This window comes from Rattus norvegicus, chromosome 3 (assembly GCF_036323735.1).
Source record: "Rattus norvegicus strain BN/NHsdMcwi chromosome 3, GRCr8, whole genome shotgun sequence".
In the NCBI taxonomy this organism is placed as follows: domain Eukaryota; kingdom Metazoa; phylum Chordata; class Mammalia; order Rodentia; family Muridae; genus Rattus; species Rattus norvegicus.
In genome coordinates, this window is record NC_086021.1 from 125,715,014 (window position 1) to 125,727,472 (window position 12,459).

Below are 12,459 nucleotides of genomic sequence, written 5' to 3' on the forward strand. Positions count from 1 at the left end.
TTTATGTAGCATTGATCAAGATTTATACATTAAATTCTACTTAAAGTGAACTTACTTCTATTTTTAATTTTGTAATTGTAGCTTCTGCAGCAAAAATCAAAATGTCTAAACACTGCCCTTTCCCTTATGAATAATCTCAAAAGTTACAAATAATTAACAATAAGCAAACCCCTAAGGATGGCTTTCCCCATGCTCTCTATAACAGTTTTGTTTTATTTTGTTTTTCGAGACAAGGTTTCTCTGTGTTGTGCTGTCCTGGAATCAGCTCTGTAGACCTGGCCTTGGACTCAGAGATCCTCCTGCCTCTGCCACCATACCCAGCTAACTCTGTATAACTTAAATGGTCAGAACCATTCTTTTTTTTTTTTTTTTTTTTTTTGGTTCTTTTTTTTCGGAGCTGGGGACCGAACCCAGGGCCTTGCGCTTCCTAGGCAAGCGCTCTACCACTGAGCCAAATCCCCAACCCCGGTCAGAACCATTCTTATATAGACTAGCTGTAATAATGACCTCTATTTTTACAACCTAAAAAACAAACTAACATTTGCATTTATAAGAATTAATTATTAACAGATTAACCAATAAGTAATTGAAAGGCAGTCAGTGGTCTCCACTTCCCTGGTATTCAATTCATGTCCCTCTGGGGGCCTCTCTCACAGAGAATAGGGCCAACTAGCTTAAATAGAATGTGTCAAAGGTGACAATGACACTTCCAAGGCTAGGCCACAGAAGACAGGAGCCCTCTCTCTTTTGAATCACTCGCCTGGGGAAAAACCACCTGTAAGCTTCCAGGAAACCCAAGGGATCTGGTTAAGAGGTCCTCAGAGTGGTGGAAATGAAGACATGTGAAAGAGCCCAAGGGGACCTTCCACCCCTGCTGAAGCCCTCCTGTGCCTGCATCCCTGGCCAATCACTGGCCAGCATCTGGACCATGAGCCAGGAGCACCTGGCCAAGCTACAACCAAATCCATGACCTCCCGCAGCTGTGAGAGATGACGCACGTTTGCTGCTGTACGTCGCTATGCAGTGAGGTCCAGTCCTACAACCAATATTGCACGGACTGTCTTACTTCTCTCACACACAGAGGGAGAATGGTAATGGTGACCTTGAAGAACCACTGTTTTCAATGAATGCTGTATAAAAAAGTGCCAAGCCATGCTCCCTCACAGTGGGTAGTAAACAACTGTCATGCCAGGTGACGTTCACTGATTGTGAGTCTGATTCCCAGAGATCACGAAACGACATCACAGAATTCATTCACTTTGGGACATCAAAATAATTGCTTCTTCAGAGGGTTACATTGAATTACTCTTACTCCACAAAGGATAAACTCCAATTCTTTAAACTTTTCTCCCACATACAGCCCTGATAACTCTTTGAGAGTGAATGGCCTACAATTTAGAGCCCTTAACCCATGTTTACCAGTCCGACTTCTCCCATTCAGTCCAATTAGCGAAATCAGGAAATATGGTCGCCATGCTGTGATTTGTGGCTACCGGAAGGCGATCTGAAAAAGCAAACAGTCGTCAGCAAGGAGAAAAGAGAGCTGCCCTGGGAGCTAGTGGAGTGTGAGGTGAGGATGCTTGTGAGTTCAGTGAGCTGGGGCTGTGACAGTGAGGGCCTGTGACAGTGAGGGCCGGTGACAGTGAGAGAATGTGACAGTGAAGGCTGTGACAGTGAGAGCCCATGACAGTGAGAGCCTGTGACAGTGAGAACCTGTGACAGTGAGGGCCTGTGACAGTGAGAGCCTGTGACAGTGAAACCTGTGACAGTGAAGCCTGTGACAGTGAGGGCCTGTGAGAGTGAGAGCCTGTGACAGTGAAGCCTGTGACAGTGAAACCTGTGACAGTGAAGCCTGTGACAGTGAGAGCCCGTGACAGTGAGAGCCCGTGACAGTGAGAGTCTATGACAGTGAAACCTGTGACAGTGAGAGCCCGTGACAGTGAGAGCCTGTGACAGTGAAGCCTGTGACAGTGAGAGCCTGTGACAGTGAGAGCCTGTGACAGTGAAGCCTGTGACAGTGAAGCCTGTGACAGTGAAGGCTGTGACAGTGAGAGCCTGTGACAGTGAAGCCTGTGACAGTGAAGCCTGTGACAGTGAAGGCTGTGACAGTGAGAGCCTGTGACAGTGAAGTCTGTGACAGTGAAGCCTGTGACAGTGAGAGCCTGTGACAGTGAAGCCTGTGACAGTGAAGCCTGTGACAGTGAAGCCTGTGACAGTGAAGGCTGTGACAGTGAAGCCTGTGACAGTGAAGCCTGTGACAGTGAGAACCTGTGACAATGAAGCCTGTGACAGTGAAGCCTGTGACAGTGAGAACCTGTGACAGTGAAGCCTGTGATAGTGAAACCTGTGACAGTGAGAACCTGTGACAGTAAAGCCTGTGACAGTGAAGCCTGTGACAGTGAAGCCTGTGACATGAAGCGTGTGACAGTGAGAGCCTGTGACAGTGAAGCCTGTGACAGTGAGAACCTGTGACAGTGAAGCCTGTGACAGTGAGAGCCCGTGACAGTGAGAGCCCGTGACAGTGAGAGTCTATGACAGTGAAACCTGTGACAGTGAGAGCCCGTGACAGTGAGAGCCTGTGACAGTGAAGCCTGTGACAGTGAGAGCCTGTGACAGTGAGAGCCTGTGACAGTGAAGCCTGTGACAGTGAAGCCTGTGACAGTGAAGGCTGTGACAGTGAGAGCCTGTGACAGTGAAGCCTGTGACAGTGAAGCCTGTGACAGTGAAGGCTGTGACAGTGAGAGCCTGTGACAGTGAAGTCTGTGACAGTGAAGCCTGTGACAGTGAGAGCCTGTGACAGTGAAGCCTGTGACAGTGAAGCCTGTGACAGTGAAGCCTGTGACAGTGAAGGCTGTGACAGTGAAGCCTGTGACAGTGAAGCCTGTGACAGTGAGAACCTGTGACAATGAAGCCTGTGACAGTGAAGCCTGTGACAGTGAGAACCTGTGACAGTGAAGCCTGTGATAGTGAAACCTGTGACAGTGAGAACCTGTGACAGTAAAGCCTGTGACAGTGAAGCCTGTGACAGTGAAGCCTGTGACATGAAGCGTGTGACAGTGAGAGCCTGTGACAGTGAAGCCTGTGACAGTGAGAACCTGTGACAGTGAAGCCTGTGACAGTGAGAACCTGTGACAGTGAGAACCTGTGACAGTGAAGCCTGTGACAGTGAGAGCCTGTGACAGTGAGGGCCTGTGACAGTGAAGGCTGTGACAGTGAGAGCCTGTGACAGTGAAGCCTGTGACAGTGAAGGCCTGTGACAGTGAGAACCTGTGACAGTGAAGCCTGTGACAGTGAGGGCCTGTGACAGTGAGGGCCTGTGACAGTGATGCCTGTGACAGTGAAGCCTGTGACAGTGAAGCCTGTGACAGTGAGAGCCTGTGACAGTGAAGGCTGTGATAGTGAGAGCCTGTGACAGTGAAGCCTGTGACAGTGAAGCCTGTGACAGTGAGAGCCTGTGACAGTGAGAGCCTGTGACAGTGAGAGCCTGTGACAGTGAAGCCTGTGACAGTGAGAACCTGTGACAGTGAGAGCTTGTGACAGTGAGAGCCTGTGACAGTGAAGCCTGTGACAGTGAAGCCTGTGACAGTGAGAGCCTGTGACAGTGAAGCCTGTGACAGTGAAGCCTGCGACAGTGAAGCCTGTGACAGTGAAGCCTGTGACAGTGAGAACCTGTGACAGTGAAGCCTGTGACAGTGAAGCCTGTGACAGTGAAGCCTGTGACAGTGAGAACCTGTGACAGTGAAGCCTGTGATAGTGAAACCTGTGACAGTGAGAACCTGTGACAGTGAAGCCTGTGACAGTGAAGCCTGTGACAGTGAGAGCCTGTGACAGTGAAGCCTGTGACAGTGAAGCCTGTGACAGTGAGAGCCTGTGACAGTGAGGGCCTGTGACAGTGAAGGCTGTGACAGTGAGAGCCTATGACAGTGAAGCCTGTGACAGTGAAGGCCTGTGACAGTGAGAACCTGTGACAGTGAAGCCTGTGACAGTGAGGGCCTGTGAGAGTGAGGGCCTGTGACAGTGATGCCTGTGACAGTGAAGCCTGTGACAGTGAAGCCTGTGACAGTGAGAACCTGTGACAGTGAGAGCCTGTGACAGTGAGGGCCTGTGACAGTGAGAGCCTGTGACAGTGAAGGCTGTGACAGTGAGAGCCTGTGACAGTGAGAGCCTGTGACAGTGAGAGCCTGTGACAGTGAAGCCTGTGACAGTGAAGGCTGTGACAGTGAGAGCCTGTGACAGTAAAGGCTGTGACAGTGAAGCCTGTGACAGTGAAGCCTGTGACAGTGAAGGCTGTGACAGTGAGAACCTGTGACAGTGAAGGCCTGTGACAGTGAGAACCTGTGACAGTGAAGGCCTGTGACAGTGAGAACCTGTGACAGTGAGGACCTGTGACAGTGATGCCTGTGACAGTGAAGCCTGTGACAGTGAAGCCTGTGACAGTGAAGCCTGTGACAGTGAGAACCTGTGACAGTGAAGCCTGTGACAGTGAGAGCCTGTGACAGTGAAGCCTGTGACAGTGAAGGCTGTGACAGTGAGAGCCTGTGACAGTAAAGGCTGTGACAGTGAAGCCTGTGACAGTGAAGCCTGTGACAGTGAGAGCCTGTGACAGTGAGGGCCTGTGACAGTGAAGGCTGTGACAGTGAGAGCCTGTGACAGTGAAGCCTGTGACAGTGAAGGCCTGTGACAGTGAGAACCTGTGACAGTGAAGCCTGTGACAGTGAGGGCCTGTGAGAGTGAGGGCCTGTGACAGTGAAGGCTGTGACAGTGAGAGCCTGTGACAGTGAAGCCTGTGACAGTGAAGGCCTGTGACAGTGAGAACCTGTGACAGTGAAGCCTGTGACAGTGAAGCCTGTGACAGTGAGAACCTGTGACAGTGAGAGCCTGTGACAGTGAGAGCCTGTGACAGTGAAGCCTGTGACAGTGAAGGCTGTGACAGTGAGAGCCTGTGACAGTAAAGGCTGTGACAGTGAAGCCTGTGACAGTGAAGCCTGTGACAGTGAAGGCTGTGACAGTGAGAACCTGTGACAGTGAAGGCCTGTGACAGTGAGAACCTGTGACAGTGAGAACCTGTGACAGTGAGAGTCTGTGACAGTGAGGCCTGTGACAGTGAGAACCTGTGACAGTGAGAACCTGTGACAGTGAAGCCTGTGACAGTGAAGCCTGTGACAGTGAGAACCTGTGACAGTGAGAGCCTGTGACAGTGAGAGCCTGTGACAGTGAGAACCTGTGACAGTGAAGCCTGTGACAGTGAGAACCTGTGACAGTGAAGCCTGTGACAGTGAAGCCTGTGACAGTGAAGGCCTGTGACAGTGAGAGCCTGTGACAGTGAGAGCCTGTGACAGTGAGAACCTGTGACAGTGAGAGCCTGTGACAGTGAGGCCTGTGACAGTAAGAACCTGTGACAGTGAGAACCTGTGACAGTGAAGTCTGTGACAGTGAAGCCTGTGACAGTGAGAACCTGTGACAGTGAAGCCTGTGACAGTGAAGGCCTGTGACAGTGAGAACCTGTGACAGTGAAGCCTGTGACAGTGAAGCCTGTGACAGTGAAGGCCTGTGACAGTGAGAGCCTGTGACAGTGAGAGTCTGTGACAGTGAAGGCCTGTGACAGTGAAGGCTGTGACAGTGAAGCCTGTGACAGTGAAGCCTGTGACAGTGAAGCCTGTGACAGTGAGAGCCTGTGACAGTGAGGCCTGTGACAGTGAGAACCTGTGACAGTGAAGCCTGTGACAGTGAAGCCTGTGACAGTGAAGCCTGTGACAGTGAGAGCCTGTGACAGTGAGAACCTGTGACAGTGAGAACCTGTGACAGTGAGAGCCTGTGACAGTGAGGCCTGTGACAGTGAGAACCTGTGACAGTGAAGCCTGTGACAGTGAGAGCCTGTGACAGTGAGAGCCTGTGACAGTGAAGGCCTGTGACAGTGAAGGCTGTGACAGTGAAGCCTGTGACAGTGAGAACCTGTGACAGTGAGAACCTGTGACAGTGAAGCCTGTGACAGTGAAGGCCTGTGACAGTGAAGCCTGTGACAGTGAGAACCTGTGACAGTGAGAGCCTGTGACAGTGAGGCCTGTGACAGTAAGAACCTGTGACAGTGAGAACCTGTGACAGTGAAGTCTGTGACAGTGAAGCCTGTGACAGTGAGAACCTGTGACAGTGAAGCCTGTGACAGTGAAGGCCTGTGACAGTGAGAACCTGTGACAGTGAAGCCTGTGACAGTGAAGCCTGTGACAGTGAAGGCCTGTGACAGTGAGAGCCTGTGACAGTGAGAGTCTGTGACAGTGAAGGCCTGTGACAGTGAAGGCTGTGACAGTGAAGCCTGTGACAGTGAAGCCTGTGACAGTGAAGCCTGTGACAGTGAGAGCCTGTGACAGTGAGGCCTGTGACAGTGAGAACCTGTGACAGTGAAGGCCTGTGACAGTGAAGCCTGTGACAGTGAAGCCTGTGACAGTGAGAGCCTGTGACAGTGAGAACCTGTGACAGTGAGAACCTGTGACAGTGAGAGCCTGTGACAGTGAGACCTGTGACAGTGAGAACCTGTGACAGTGAAGCCTGTGACAGTGAAGCCTGTGACAGTGAGAGCCTGTGACAGTGAGAGCCTGTGACAGTGAAGGCCTGTGACAGTGAAGGCTGTGACAGTGAAGCCTGTGACAGTGAAGCCTGTGACAGTGAGAACCTGTGACAGGGAAGCCTGTGACAGTGAAGCCTGTGACAGTGAAGCCTGTGACAGTGAAGCCTGTGACAGTGAAGCCTGTGAGGTAACCATGAGGCCCATGAGATTGGTATAAAGCCCATGAGGTGACGATGCCTCTGTGGTCTGAGTAATTATGAGGTCACCATGAGGACTGAGGCGGCATTGAGGGCCCCTGCAGGGTACAATAGAGGAGCTGTAGAGCGGCAGTGAGGCCTATGAGTTGACAGCTGAGTCTGTGTAGTGACAAGGAAGTGCTAAGAAGTGACAATGAGGAAGTGAGATCTGAGTGAGGGCCAATGAGATGGCACTCAGTGTGGGAAGTGGCTGTTAGGGTCTGAGAGGTAACAATGAAGCCTGTGAGGAGGGAGTGAGGCCTATCAGGTGAGTGAGGCCTATAGGAGATGGGGCCTGTGAAGGGAGAGTTGAGGCCTGTGTGGTGGCAGGTAGGGCCTGTGAAGTGAGAATTGAGGGCAGTGAGGCAGTAGTGATGCCTCTGGGATATCAGAGAGGCCTATGAGGTATCTATGAGAACTGTGAGGTAGCAGGAAGGGCCTGCAAGGCAGCAGTATAGGTCTATGAAATGACAAGTGGGACCAGTCAGGGGTAGGTAAGTCCTGTGAGATGACTATGAGGGCCTGTGAGGTGGCAGTTAGGGCCTATGAAGTGGCAGCAATGCCTCTGGGGAATTAGGGAGTGCCTATGAGGTAGCCATAAGGACTAAAGAGGCCTGAGATGCAAGAGAAAGAAAGGCACTACATGGTACCAGTGAGGACTATTAGGTCATAGTGAGGGCTTGTGGGATGGTAGTCATGTCCTGTGTAGTGGCAGGAAGATCCTGTTAAATCAGAATAATATCCTGTTGTGTGAGAGGGAGTTCTGGGAGGCGACATGGTCTTTAATGTAGCCACGAGGACTATGAGGTGACATTGAGTGCCTCTGGTGTGATGTTGAGGGGCTCTAGGGCAGCAGTGAGGTTCTATGAGGTGGCTGTCGGGTCTTGTGTTATAATAGTGAAAACCTCTGAGGTGAAAATGAAGTCCTATGATATAGAAGTGAGGCTGGTGCTTTGACAATGAGAGACTATGAGGTGGCACTGAGTGCCTGTGAGATGGCAATGAAGCCAGTGAAGTGACAGGGCGGGCCTGTGAGCTGTCAAGCAGGGCTTGTGTGGTGACAGTGATGCCTGTAAGTTGACAGTGAGGGCCTGTGAGGTGTCAAGTAGGGCCTGTGTGGTGACAGTGAGGCCTGTAAGTTGACAGTTAGGGCCTGTGTGAGGTCAAGTAGGGTCTGTGTTTTAACAGTGAGGCCTGTGAGGTGACAGTGAAGGCTTGTGTGAGGTCAAGTAAGGCCTGTATGGTGACAGCAAGGCCTATAAGTTGACAGTGAGGGCCTGTGAGGTATCAGGTAGGGCCTGTGTGGTGACAGTGAGGCCTGTAAGTTGACAGTTAGGGCCTGTGTGAGGTCAAGTAGGGTCTGTGTTTTAACAGTGAGGCCTGTGAGGTGACAGTGAAGGCTTGTGTGAGGTCAAGTAAGGCCTGTATGGTGACAGCGAGGCCTATAAGTTGACAGTGAGGGCCTGTGAGGTATCAGGTAGGGCCTGTGTGGTGACAGTGAGGCCTGTAAGTTGACAGTTAGGGCCTGTGAGGTATCAGGTAGGGCCTGTGTGAGGTCAAGTAGGGTCTGTGTTTTAACAGTGAGGCCTGTGAGGTGACAGTGAAGGCTTGTGTGAGGTCAAGTAAGGCCTGTGTGGTGACAGTGAGGCCTGTAAGTTGACAGTGAGGGCCTGTGAGGTATCAGGTAGGGCCTGTGTGGTGACAGTGAGGCCTGTAAGTTGACAGTGAGGGCCTGTGAGGTATCAAGTAGGGCCTATAAGTTGACGGTAAGGCCTGTAAGTTGACAGGGTCTGTGAGGTGTCAAGTAGAGCCAGTGTAGTGACAGTAAGGTCTGTGAGGTGACAGGGAGGCTTGTAAGGTGACCATGAGGCCTATGAGGTGGCAGTGAAGGACTAGTGGTGACAGCGTCTACCTTTTCCTCTGTGCTGACCCTAACCAGATTCTGCACATGACAAGATATGGACTCAACCAGAATCCTTCCACCCAGCAGACTCTTTCTGGGTTTCCTGCTCCTAGTTTACAGATTCTTTTGCTGGATTCTTGTCCCATCAAGGCCATTTTGGCCCTTCTCATTTTATCTTTATCTTCCTTCTAGCCCTGCCCACTAACCATTTGCTCCTGCAAATGGCTCCTGTGCTTACAGCCCATCTTAGGTGTGCCCCAGACCCAAATGTTCCCATGCAAATCTGTGGTGGTGAATAAGGTTGGCCCCCTGGTAGGCTCACATACTTGAGTACTTAGTCACCAGGCAGTGGCACTATTTGAAAAGGATTAGGCGATGTGTCACTGAAGGTGGGCTTTGAGGTTTCAGCTCAGCTACTTCTCCAGCTCCGTACATTCTGCCATGCTCCCTGCAATGGTGACAGGGACTAAGTCTCTGAAACTGTAAGCAAGCCCCCAATTAAGTGTTTTCTTTCATAGAGCTGCCTTGGTCATGGTGTCTCCTTGCAGCAACAGAACAGTGGCTAAGACAAAACCTGGACCTGCAGGCCTACACATCCCCTTTGCATCCTCCTAAGCACCACAAGCAACTCACAACGCCCACACAAAACCTGAATCTTCCCACTCCTCTTCCTATTCTTCTGGTATTATCATCTCAGGATATGGTATCCTCGGGTATCATAGGTTATATATCTGGAAAGCATCCTTTTGTCTTGATGCAACTCCAGCTTTCTCAACAAAGGGAATAAGAGAGTTCGTAAACCAAGTATGAGTGACCGTGACTTGGGAACGCAGACTGAAGCTGCTCTGAAAAACATGTTATTACAGATACCCTAAAGCCTTGAGGGCCTCCGAGGGTGGACCTCTCCCTAGTGAAATTTTCTTGTGTGGAGACATGGTCATCCCAAAGATAAGAGCATTACATACTATTGTCTCCTGCCTGAAGAGTTCACCCATTTGGGCCTGTCAGTCAAGGCTGATTGACCTGCAGCCATGCTTAGGCAGGAGGAGTAGGTATCCCCTTAAGGAGATAATGTACTTTTCCTTTGTGGAAACCTTCAGTGCAGTCGGTCCTGGAGCTGCAGCCACTCGTGTCTTAATTCTCTTCAATTTTTCCTTTTTCTTTTCTATCTCTTTCTTCAGAGACTGGCCAAAGTGTAAATATGTTTCTCTGGAACTTTGGGTATCTCACTTTTCTCTGAACTCGACTGCCCTTTGCCATGTAGCTGTTTGTCGACCTCCATTGCTAACTCAAAAGGCTGTCTCCCTGACACCTCCTACTCCCCAAACCCAACCTCAGCCCTCACCCTCCACATCCCACCTCTGGGGAGCTGTTCAGATTTATAGCTCACCTGCCTTGTTTTCTCTCAAACAAAACTGCCTCCAGATAGAAGAGCTCAGAAAAAGAGCCCCAATTTCTCAGTAAAATATGGGATTCTTCAAAGCTCCTGGTAACAGCGTTCCCTGTAGAGGTTCCATGGGCATTTATTAGTCACAAGAGAAAGAAGAGTCATAAATCAATGTGCTTAGCAAATACACTGGCACTGTCCACACAGCGGAGCAGGAAAGTCTGCTGGGGGTCTATCTGATGACGTATTGAACTTCTGGATTTGTGAGGGGCTCTGCTAAGGATACCTTTCAAAGGTTTTACCCAATGGTCAAAAAGATGTTGGGTCAAACACAGGGATGGGCAATGAATAGCACAAGGGGATTAATGATAGCCCAACGTAATCAGTCTCTGATCTGCAACATTCTAACTCTCCACAATTACGCAGTTCTTATCAGTCTTTGAGCCTTGCCAATCTCCAACACAGATGGGGGATGTTTTGTTTTGTTTTGTTTTGTTTTGTTTTGTTTTGTTTTGTTTTGTTTAATTCCCTGGCAATTCCAGTTTTTGCTAAACATCTTACCTCTAAGCACACATGCAGCTGGGCGCTTGATTCTGTCACCTCCAATGAGATACACTCGTAACACATCTGCTCCTGCGGTAGTCTGCCAAGTCTCTCCATTTGGTACCCCTCCCACACTCTACACCTCACAGGATCTGACTCACTCTCTCACAGCATTTTAGATTAGTTAGGAACTTCAGTACTTGGAGCTTCCGTCCTAAAAACTTGAAACTCTTCTATTTCTTCCCTCTCTACCTCTCTGCTCTCTCACTGTGGCCATAGTTTCAGTCTCTGGACTGTTTGTAACCGACCGATGTTCAACCTATTCAGAAAGCAGCATGAAGTTTGCTAGGTGGAGTCACAACAGGACGCCAGGACTGCTCAAATGCTAGAAAAATCCTCACAGAAGGAGGGATGCCCAGGTCGGTTCACCCTGTTTTAGCAGCGGGCAAGAGAAAGGTCAAGTTGCAGCTGCTGGATGGGGGAAGTTCTCTAATATACATGCCATCCATGTTCCTCCACAGAAGCCTCTCTCTAACGTAGCATGCTACGCAGTTGCTCTCTACACGTCTCTCCCTAATATGACATTCCGTGAGTTCCTCCTCACTGCATAGGAGTACCACAGGCTCTACTTGATCTACAGAGCAAGGGGACAACAAGGTCCTGGGCCCATGAGGTGACTTCTGCAGAGAGCTGGGTAAATCAGACACCCCAGGTAACCTTGCACGCACATCAGCACTCTTTCCTTCTCATGTGTAACCTTTCCAAATGGCTTCTGCTTCAAATCCACCTTTGTGGAGATTTTAAGTGAAGACAGCACACATCAGCCATTAGGACACACAGGTTTCGGTTCCCACCTGGAGAAACAGAAGTCAGTGAGGCTTGCTGGGAAAGCAGTGCCAAAGTTTACCAACAAGGTCCAAAAAGACTCTGATGCTGACTCCTAAGGAAATAGAGAAATGCAAACCAAAATTAAAAAAATGGAAATAAAGTTGACAACATCTAGTACTGTAAGGTCCATGACTCACCAAAGAATGATACCCCTGACTCAAACAGTATGTAAACGCACAAGTCCAGCAAGTTGGGGTCTCCCATTACCAAGACAGAGCTCACAGGCTGGATTTAAAGCACATTGGGGTTCCAGGGTAGATGAGCTTTATCTTACTCTATCTTTAGGCATTCCAGAACCATTACCTAGGTGTGGAGGCTGGAGCCTGGTTTTTTTTGTTTTGTTTTGTTTGGGGGTTGTTTGTTTGTAATTAGTAATTGACTTGTCTGGACTTGCTTAGACTTGCCCAGTTCCTAGGCCTAGTCTCCTAAATTGCCAGTTTGAGGTCTGTCATGGAGTCAGCCTTGCCTTCTTGGTACTAAAGCATATGGAGATAGAAGCGTCCTTATATGTTTTGGGTTTATAAGGAAATTGTTATAGACATCAGGAAAGAAACCTGGCAGTATCTACGGGATGTGCATATGGGCGCTTGTGTGTGTCATTATTGTATTTGCATGTGTGTGGGTGTATGTGTGTGAGCATAGGTATATTTGCCCATGTGTGCCCAGGCATATGGAGACCTGAAGTTGACAGTGGTGTCTTTCTTGACCTCGCTTTACCATGCATTATTGAGCCAGGGTCTTTTAAAGAACCCAGAGCACATCAATTCCAGCTGGTCTAATCAGCCATCGGGGAAGCCCCTGTCTTGGCTTTCTGAGTGTTGAATTAAAAGCAGGCCAACCACGCCTGCCCAGCTTTTACATGGGTTCTAAGGATTCCAACTGTGGTCACCATGCTTGTGCAGTAAGCAGTTTATCAAATGAGCCATCTCCTCAGCCCTAG

The 12,459-nt window shown here is 49.8% G+C and overlaps 1 protein-coding gene across 8 annotated transcripts in view; it reads right to left on the reverse strand.

The window, feature by feature from the left end:
- The window catches only part of Gpr176 (G protein-coupled receptor 176), a 100,423-nt gene that overhangs the window by 24,264 nt on the left and 63,700 nt on the right, over window positions 1–12,459 (reverse strand). For 2 of the 8 annotated variants that reach the window (XM_039104129.2, XM_063283011.1), the window contains 3 exons: window positions 11,486–11,571; window positions 10,092–10,203; window positions 1,420–1,504 (listed from right to left, as the gene is read on the reverse strand). The exons of 3 other annotated variants lie outside the window; for them this stretch is intronic. The gene's annotated coding sequence lies outside the window, so the exon portion shown is untranslated. Of the gene's footprint in view, window positions 1–1,419; window positions 1,505–9,027; window positions 9,150–10,091; window positions 10,204–11,485; window positions 11,572–12,459 lie in introns of all 8 variants that reach the window. 3 more of the 8 variants (XM_039104132.2, XM_063283013.1, XM_063283012.1) reach the window with 2 other exon arrangements.